Below are 8,039 nucleotides of genomic sequence, written 5' to 3'. Positions count from 1 at the left end.
AAAGACACTTAAATCTAAACCACATTTTCTTCCTTTTAAGCCCACTCCCCTCAAAAATGTTAGGTTTAACAAACAATGCATTGTTCCCTACTCATCCATGCCTAAATTCACCCATGGAAACAAATTTCCTATTAAAAAAAATCTAAAACTTTCTAAGTGGAAAAAACGTAAGATATTGTCCAAATCACAATTTTTTGTAATGTTACAGAAAGGCTTGAACTTCAGCTTCTTACAGTTAGGGACAACAAGATAAGGGGCAAACTGAGTTCTGTGTTGCTGCCACTCTGATTTTAATAGACATGTCTCCAAACACAACCATTTTGAATCTTGTCTATTGTAATTAAATATAAAATTCCCTTGAGTTTGCTAGCAGATTACTCTACAGAGACTACTGCAGGAAGGGTTTTTTTAACCTGGCAGTTATTTTAATGAAGTAGGAAATGTGGCACCAGATGAAGATAACACTGTATTACACAGTGGGGAGTTTTGTTGTGGTAGTGGTGGTGACGTTTTTGTTTTGTTTTTTAAACTTTACATTAAAAAAAAAATCCCAAAGTCTTCTAAAACAACAATAAAAAAAATGGCAGAACTGTGATGAAATGGAAAATTTCTGAGAGACAGCATGGAAAATATCTGAAAACAATTGCTTTATCTGGAACAGGTAAAAGCCTAAGCAAGAGTGAACACTGGTCTGCACCAGTGCCTGGAGGACATGGCTGGCACACAGCAGCAACTTTGGAGGAGGGTAGGCAAGAACAATAAGATAGCAAGAACGGCAAGAAAAAATTAGTCATGGGTTTCTAATAAAAATCATACATCACTCCAATTAATTGTCAAGCGTAAGTCAGCTATTTAATTAAAGGGATAACGTATCACCAACAGAATCAAGCCATTTTACAGGCGAATTTTTACCTAGCCATAGAAACTTGTTCACTTCAAAAGACTAAAACATTACTGTCACCGTTCCAGGTGGGTACAGGGCATGAGTTGTTTGCTTCTCCTGCTGCTGCAGTGCCAGAAAGCATCTTCCCCTTGAGGAAAGCACTTAGGCTGGATGTACATACCTAGCTCTTCTGTTTGCATTTACTCCTTAACTCTTGCATGACTGGCTCAGTGCTCCCCAAAAGAGAATGCACAGTTCACAAACAGCACACAAGGAAATTCAAGCAGATGTATCTATGTCCTCTCTCTTAGAAATACTCCTGTTATTTGGTACTTAGCTCCATCTCAAATAGGCATCCCTACTGTTTGCCTTATAAAATGTCTTCATTTGATCTTAAATTATCTTACAAATGAAAAGGAAATATTTCAACATCAGACAATCACTTAACATCACCTACCAATTCTAATCAATCAGCTCAGCACCAGCAGTCAACGAAACACCAAGCTTCCAAGGCAAACATCTACCAATAAGAAATACTTGTGCTTCGGGTTGTAGTATTTGCATAGAACTTTGGCAGGTGATTAAACAAATCTACTTTCTCAGTGAAAACAAACCCCATGGTAATTTTGCTGATAAACTACTTTTATATGGGGATTTTTCAGATTATTTACCAAATTCATCCTCTGTTCTCTGTGTTTAAAGGTTATACAAGATGAATCCCATTTATGAGTCATTTAAAAACTTGTGGAAGATAAAAGTATCAGAAAAATCTTGCTGCTTTTTTTTCTTCCCTGTAAATCTAAACTGTTCTGCTCTTTCAGTTCTAGATCCTTGAAAACAAGGTGTGAAGATTTCATTCAAAAGTGTCTAAGTAAATTTGCTTGTACACCACTGTCCTTTCAATACGAAGGACACTCCTGCAGACACCAGGGAATCTAAGCCTCACACCTCTGTGATGAAACCCAGCCCACACCCTTCGGCAAGGCAGGAGTTAGTGAGCAGTGCAGAGAGGACAGCAGGCTCAAACAAGCCTCCCGCTTGTTCAGTGATTCAGTCAGAAAGCAGATGTTCTGTAAGAGGAAAATTGCTAACATCTCGTTCAAAGATGACTACTTCAGCACAACAAGACAGATTTTAAGTGTCTAGAGAATGCACTGTTAAAACACAACAGGCATGGTTCCCCTCTGCTTAAACAGACCAGTTTGATATATACTCAATCTTTTGTAGTTTCCATCAAATTTCAGTTACTCATTCTAACCTGTGAAGGTCAGACCAAACCCAACAACCCCCCTCATCCTTGTGTTGCTCTTTTTGTTAGACTGTTCACCCTCTCCAGTTTCCTCCCAACTATGACACCATGACTGGCATGTTCCCTGCTCCTGTCCACCTCTGCCGCACTGGGCTCTCTCCCTAGGCCTCACACGTGTTTTGGCTTACACAACAATGCACATAATATGAGGAAACCATAAAATCAGGATCTAGCTTGGTCCCAAGTTACTACTTATTGAATACATGAAAATGGTAAAGCCTGACATATACATATGCTGCTGCTCTGATGGACTCTGCTCTAACAATATAACGCCTCTGGAAAAATGCCTCTGGAGTCTGAATTATTTAGAAAGTAATACACCATTCCTATACATGACAAAGAACTGAAGGAAACAAACCAGCAGAAATCTCTTTGTATTTCCCCATTTCTTACCAAAAAAAAAGCACTGTTAGCTTTTTTTTTTAAAGTAGGATTTCTTGTACTGTAACTGACTCAAACAATTGTGGGGTTTTTTTTAAAGGAAGACTTATCAGGTTGTCTAATCTATTTCCCTGCCAAAGCAAGACTATTCCTGACAATATTAGCACGTTGCCTATTCTTGTTTTAACTCCGTTAGGGCACAGATATACACCCCCTCTGCACATCTACAACACTGTTAATAGCTCTAGTAGGGAGTATGCCAAGAACCACACTGACAGTGAGCCACTCGGCACCATTCCTGATGGACAAACTTGGTTCAGTTCTCCAAAGCAACCCAGACATGTAAATAGAACCAGTAAATTACTTCTACCAATTATTTTTAAAAATCCTTTTAAAAAAGCATAATTATTTAAGAAATCTTGTCGTCCCTCCACTTGTGCTACAGTGACTGAAAAGGGGTTGTAGCAACCTGGCTACCCCAAGAGCAACATCTCTGCTTCCAGTAATTACCATTTGAAGGCTCAGCATTTCCAAATGCAGCTCTCGCTCCCTGTTTTTAAAGCATTTTACTCCACTACTGTTAGTGTGGAGCACAGATTATGGCACAACTCAGTCCAGGCCTGTCTGCTCATACAATTCCAGCATTTGATAGACTCATGAGCATATTTCATTAACATATTTACCTTAATGACATCTCTGTGAGACTGATATTACATAAGATTAGGCTAAAATACAGACCCACGGAGACATCAACTCATGGGAATTTAACACTTCAGTATGTCTCTGAATAGGATCTCAAGTGATCTACCTAAGATCACATAGGAAGCTCCTGGGGGGAGGTGGGAAGAAAAAAAAAAAAAGAAGAAAATAAAATCAAGCCTGTTTCTATAAACTAACTGATTTATAAAACTACAAGTATGGTGAGTGAGTTTGACCACATTCCATATTGCAAAATAAAGAAACATGCAGCCAGTCTGCAGTAAGGACACAGAAGTGTAAAATTTTTCCTAACAGATTAGGATGACTAGAGGAATGTCTCATACTGCTTTAGTTAAAAAATAATTTGAAAAAGAAATCTGGCAAATAACTAGTTCTCAATATTAAAAACCTACTTGTGCCATGGCAAATATTTTGGAAATACAATGTTTTTTTGCTTTTATGCACTTGTAGGTTAGCACTTAAATGCTGATACAGATTGTTGTTGAAAGCCCCAGTATTAAGAGCTGGCTTTGAGATTGCAGGGCGCGTGCCCTACGTATACTGCTATGTAATAGTTCACTGCAATAATTATGCCAGTTATTATATTTATAACTACATTTCCCTGGGAGACTGGAAATGCAACATTCCAATTGAAGGCTAAACAATTAATTAATTATTTTTGGGGTGGACAAAACAAAGCCAGCACATTCTGGATTAAGATGGCTGAGGGCACACACCAGCAGGGCACTAACCCAGAAATCATCTGCTTACATAAAAGCAAGTTCAAGATGGATTCTAAAATAGCAAACCCAGTGCTCTAGCAAGAAACCATAAGAAAAAGTGGCAGAACTTTTGCTAAACGTTATTCAAACAGTTTTTACTCAGTTAAGAAATTTTGTGTTTTACAGAATGGTAATTTTTTTCATTCTAGAGACAGACACACATACATTATGAACATGTTCTGTAAAGGGATTTTTCTTGCTCAATTTCATCTCTACTTTGAATGAGGATTTCATCTATAGGTTTTATTTGAAATGCACTACTGTCCTGACTGAACACTTCCAGTGTGGTGCTGCAGTGTTTCACAACCATGAGTACTGTCCTTAGTTTACCATAGTGACACAGAAAAATAGTGTTGAAGTATCAGAGGATTTTTATAAGTAGGTCAACTTTTACAAAAATCACAATACTAAACCCAAGAAGAGTTTCAAGTCATGACACAATGTCCTATTATCTTTGTTATTTTCTGATATTGCTGAAGATCAGGCCACTAAATGTAAAAGTAGGAATTCAAAGCTTCTGTAAATGGTAAATTTATGCAGCTAAATAAGAAGCAACCCTTTCACTAATTAACCTTGCCTTCAAGCCAAAGGGTTTCTAATAAATCACCTCCAAGAGTGACTGCTCGGCACATATATGAACACTTTGATTAAGAAACTCTATATCAAAGCTGCTTTACTGTATTCAGTATAAAGGAATATCAACAATTTTTAAAGTTTTCATTGTCCCCATCATTTATGCCCATTCTTTAACCAAAAATCTGAAAATAAGTTGTATTCTGACTCCCTGGTGTTTCTCTGCTCATTGGACAATTTTGTATTTAATCTGCTTGAACTTCTGGGCAAGTATCTGGTTTCTCAACCAGAACACAGAAAACCAATTGTGTTTTCATTAATTATAGTCAGAAGCATTATCCTGTTAGATTAGAAAAGACTTATTATTCCAGGAAACTCTATTCTGAGAGATGTGCTAAAAGTCTTTGTTGACTTGAGCAAGACTATCCCAGGGAGTTTTCTCCTGAGCAACTTTGCAGTATAAACTCTCCAGCATGGTACATGGACTTAAATTTTTAACGAATGCATTTCAAGATAGGGGTTTTTTTTTATGTTTTGTTGGTATATTTGGAAGTTCAGCATAAGAAAAGATGTCTTAGCTTTGTATTACTTATTTTTAAAATCTTATTAGCAATCAACATCTTAAATTGCAAACATACACCTAATTTTAGAAGGAGGAAAAGCTGACATGAAAAATTAAGAAGCTGGCACTTAAAAAATTAATTTCTCTCCTTACCATATGCTCTTAACATTTGCTTCTCAGCTCAGTTAATATCACCACAGTACAATAACTGTCTCACCAGTGACCCAGCATGCTAAAATAGTGGGACTACACAAATGTCATTTCAACAATTAATACCAATCCTTTCTACAGAGCAGGAGATTCTGGTGTTATTCAATTAATATTATCTGGGTAACAAGAATCAATACATTTCCTCTCTCCTCCCTTCTTAAGGAATTAAGTAGTACTGTAAAATGCTTTCCACCTACACTTTTCTTCCAAGGGTATTAAACAGTGACTATTTTAACACACTGCTCTGAAAAAGGAATAATTTAAATGCCATCAAATAGAAGTGCTGCAGAAAAATCCACATTATTAATAGTTTTTTCTGCTTTCTCACCTTGCTACATCCACCATTCTTTCTATACCCTGTCTTCCATGCAAATGTGCAAGTTGCTCATTTTATGCTCACAGAAATTCTTCTCTTATGCCACTGAAATCAATTTGCTTCTTTGCAGAATCTGACCCAAAGACTCCTATGGAAGTTTCACCACTGGCAGCATACATGGATTTTCTTTGTGTGTTCTTTATTTTTTTCCTACTGTGTCTAATCATCTCTCTCTAGGAAATTAAATACCCCCACCTCCACCCTCACCTCACCTACCTTTTGAATTTGGCAGCTATCTACAATTCCATGCCTAAAAATCAGTTTGATGTTTGTGGGAGAAGTTTTCTACAGACAAAGAAAGAAGGAATCCAATGCTATAATTTAAGGATAAAGGACCTAATCTGTAATTAATAACCAAGGCTTCTCTTGCAATTAAAGCAAAAAGCCCAAAACCAAAACGAAGAGGGATTAGGAGATTTGCTGCTAAAATTTAGGTTTATCTAAATAGCTGGTAGCATGCTTACTTTCCAAAGAATTAGGTCTGAGGACAGGAGGTAAAGATCATGTGTCTATTGGCTATATATGAATACCAGATGCTTTTAGCACATCACTCTCTGTGTGTCTACCTGTAAATTCCTTGTATACAGAAAGAAAACAGCACCATGGTTTTCAGAATCTGAAATAAGCATGTAATACCCAGAGGCTTGTCTTGGGTATAAGCCTTCATAACTAGCCAGCCCTGATAACTACTACTCTTGCAGTAGCCTGACAAAAGAAAACCTGTACAATGCTGTCCATTTGTAATCTGGGGGGTGTATTTGCAATATAGGTCAGAAAAAAACAGATGCTTTCTTATCACAGGATTTCTGAAGCATACGAGGGAAGAAGCAGACAGTTCATTATATAACTGTATGTTTTTAAAAGTCACTATTTGAATATCCTTAACAAGGCAGTCATCACTGTATATATTTAAAAGTAATGTGAGTAGGGGTAGAAGGGAAGAGACAGACTGTTGAATTTGGTAGACATACTGTATTTCTATAGCTCTAAGCCTTGCCTGTCTTGTAAGAAAGTCCTACAAAGCTTTAATCTCTAATCACAATCTGTCAATTTAAAATTAAATAAAAATAATTTCAGTTTAAAGAAACTAATCTTGGCTATTCTCAACCTTGAGCATGAAATCATCTGTTTTCAAGAGTAGTTTAAAAAAAACTGAACACTTTTGCAAATATTGTTTTCTACATAACTTTACCATAGGCGATCCAGCAGCATAAAAGCAGTTTTGCACCTGGTGATGAAATATTTCCTATCAACAGACAGCTAACTACAGCTGTTAACATCAGAAACATCAGATTAGGGCTTTACTGCAGGATATAAAGTAGCACAGAACTTTTCATTACTCACACAAAGTCAAATTCCAGTCTCAATTGCAGTAGCGTTCTTTTTTTTTATGGTGTTCTGTTAGAGCATTTGGCACAACCTAGGACATCATCCCTTCATAGCAATAGGCACTTGGAATCTAAACTCTGCAAAATAAACCCAATGATCAGTGACAAACATGCAGCATGGATGAATGCTATTCTAGAGGGACCATCAAGTTTCTCTCGGTCCTCACTCCTTTTTCTCAACGGCTCAGGACTGCTCCAGCCTGTACTTGATGCCATCAGCAACAGGAGGGCAGATCACCCTGCTCAGTATACAACACCCCAGACTTTCTTTCACAGGGTAAGAGGGCATTTTATCAAAACCGGTGCAAAGTACTTTCTAGCCCAAGCTTGTTCCCAGTAACTAAACTGAATTAAAAGATAATTTAAGTCTGTAATTCCCCTTTACATTCCATCTTACATCAGATCATGGTAATGGGAAAAGAAAGAAAACAAGTTATCTTCATTTAAACAAAAAAACCCAACACCTAATTCCCTAGACCACATCTTCTTAGACTGTGACTCCTCAGGGTGTCGTGCAGCTACATTTGAAGTTAGTTTAAACTCGCGCCAGTGCCTGTGGGCAGGCAGAGCTGCTGCAACCAGTAGCTGAAACGGCCTTCACCACAGATGGCAGCTCCTAAGTAAATAAGCACTATAGTAGAAGTAAAAAAAAAAAAAAAAAAAAAAAAAAAAAAGCTTTCCCTAGAGATTTAGAGAACATTATGGCTCATTTTTAAAAGACCTGAGTCAAATTCTGGTACAAAGCACATCTGTATTTCAGGTTCATGAGTTTAAGTACAGTTGCACGTGTAATTTAAGATGCCTTTGCACCATAGAGTTTCTCCTGGTGTATCTTGTTGACTTCAGACTTAAAGCAAACAACTCTCTCAGCTATGG

The sequence above is a fragment of the Athene cunicularia genome (genome assembly GCF_003259725.1).
Source record: "Athene cunicularia isolate RWA chromosome 4 unlocalized genomic scaffold, athCun1 chr4_part3, whole genome shotgun sequence".
NCBI classification, from domain to species: domain Eukaryota; kingdom Metazoa; phylum Chordata; class Aves; order Strigiformes; family Strigidae; genus Athene; species Athene cunicularia.
Note: the sequence above shows the minus strand (reverse complement) of the source record.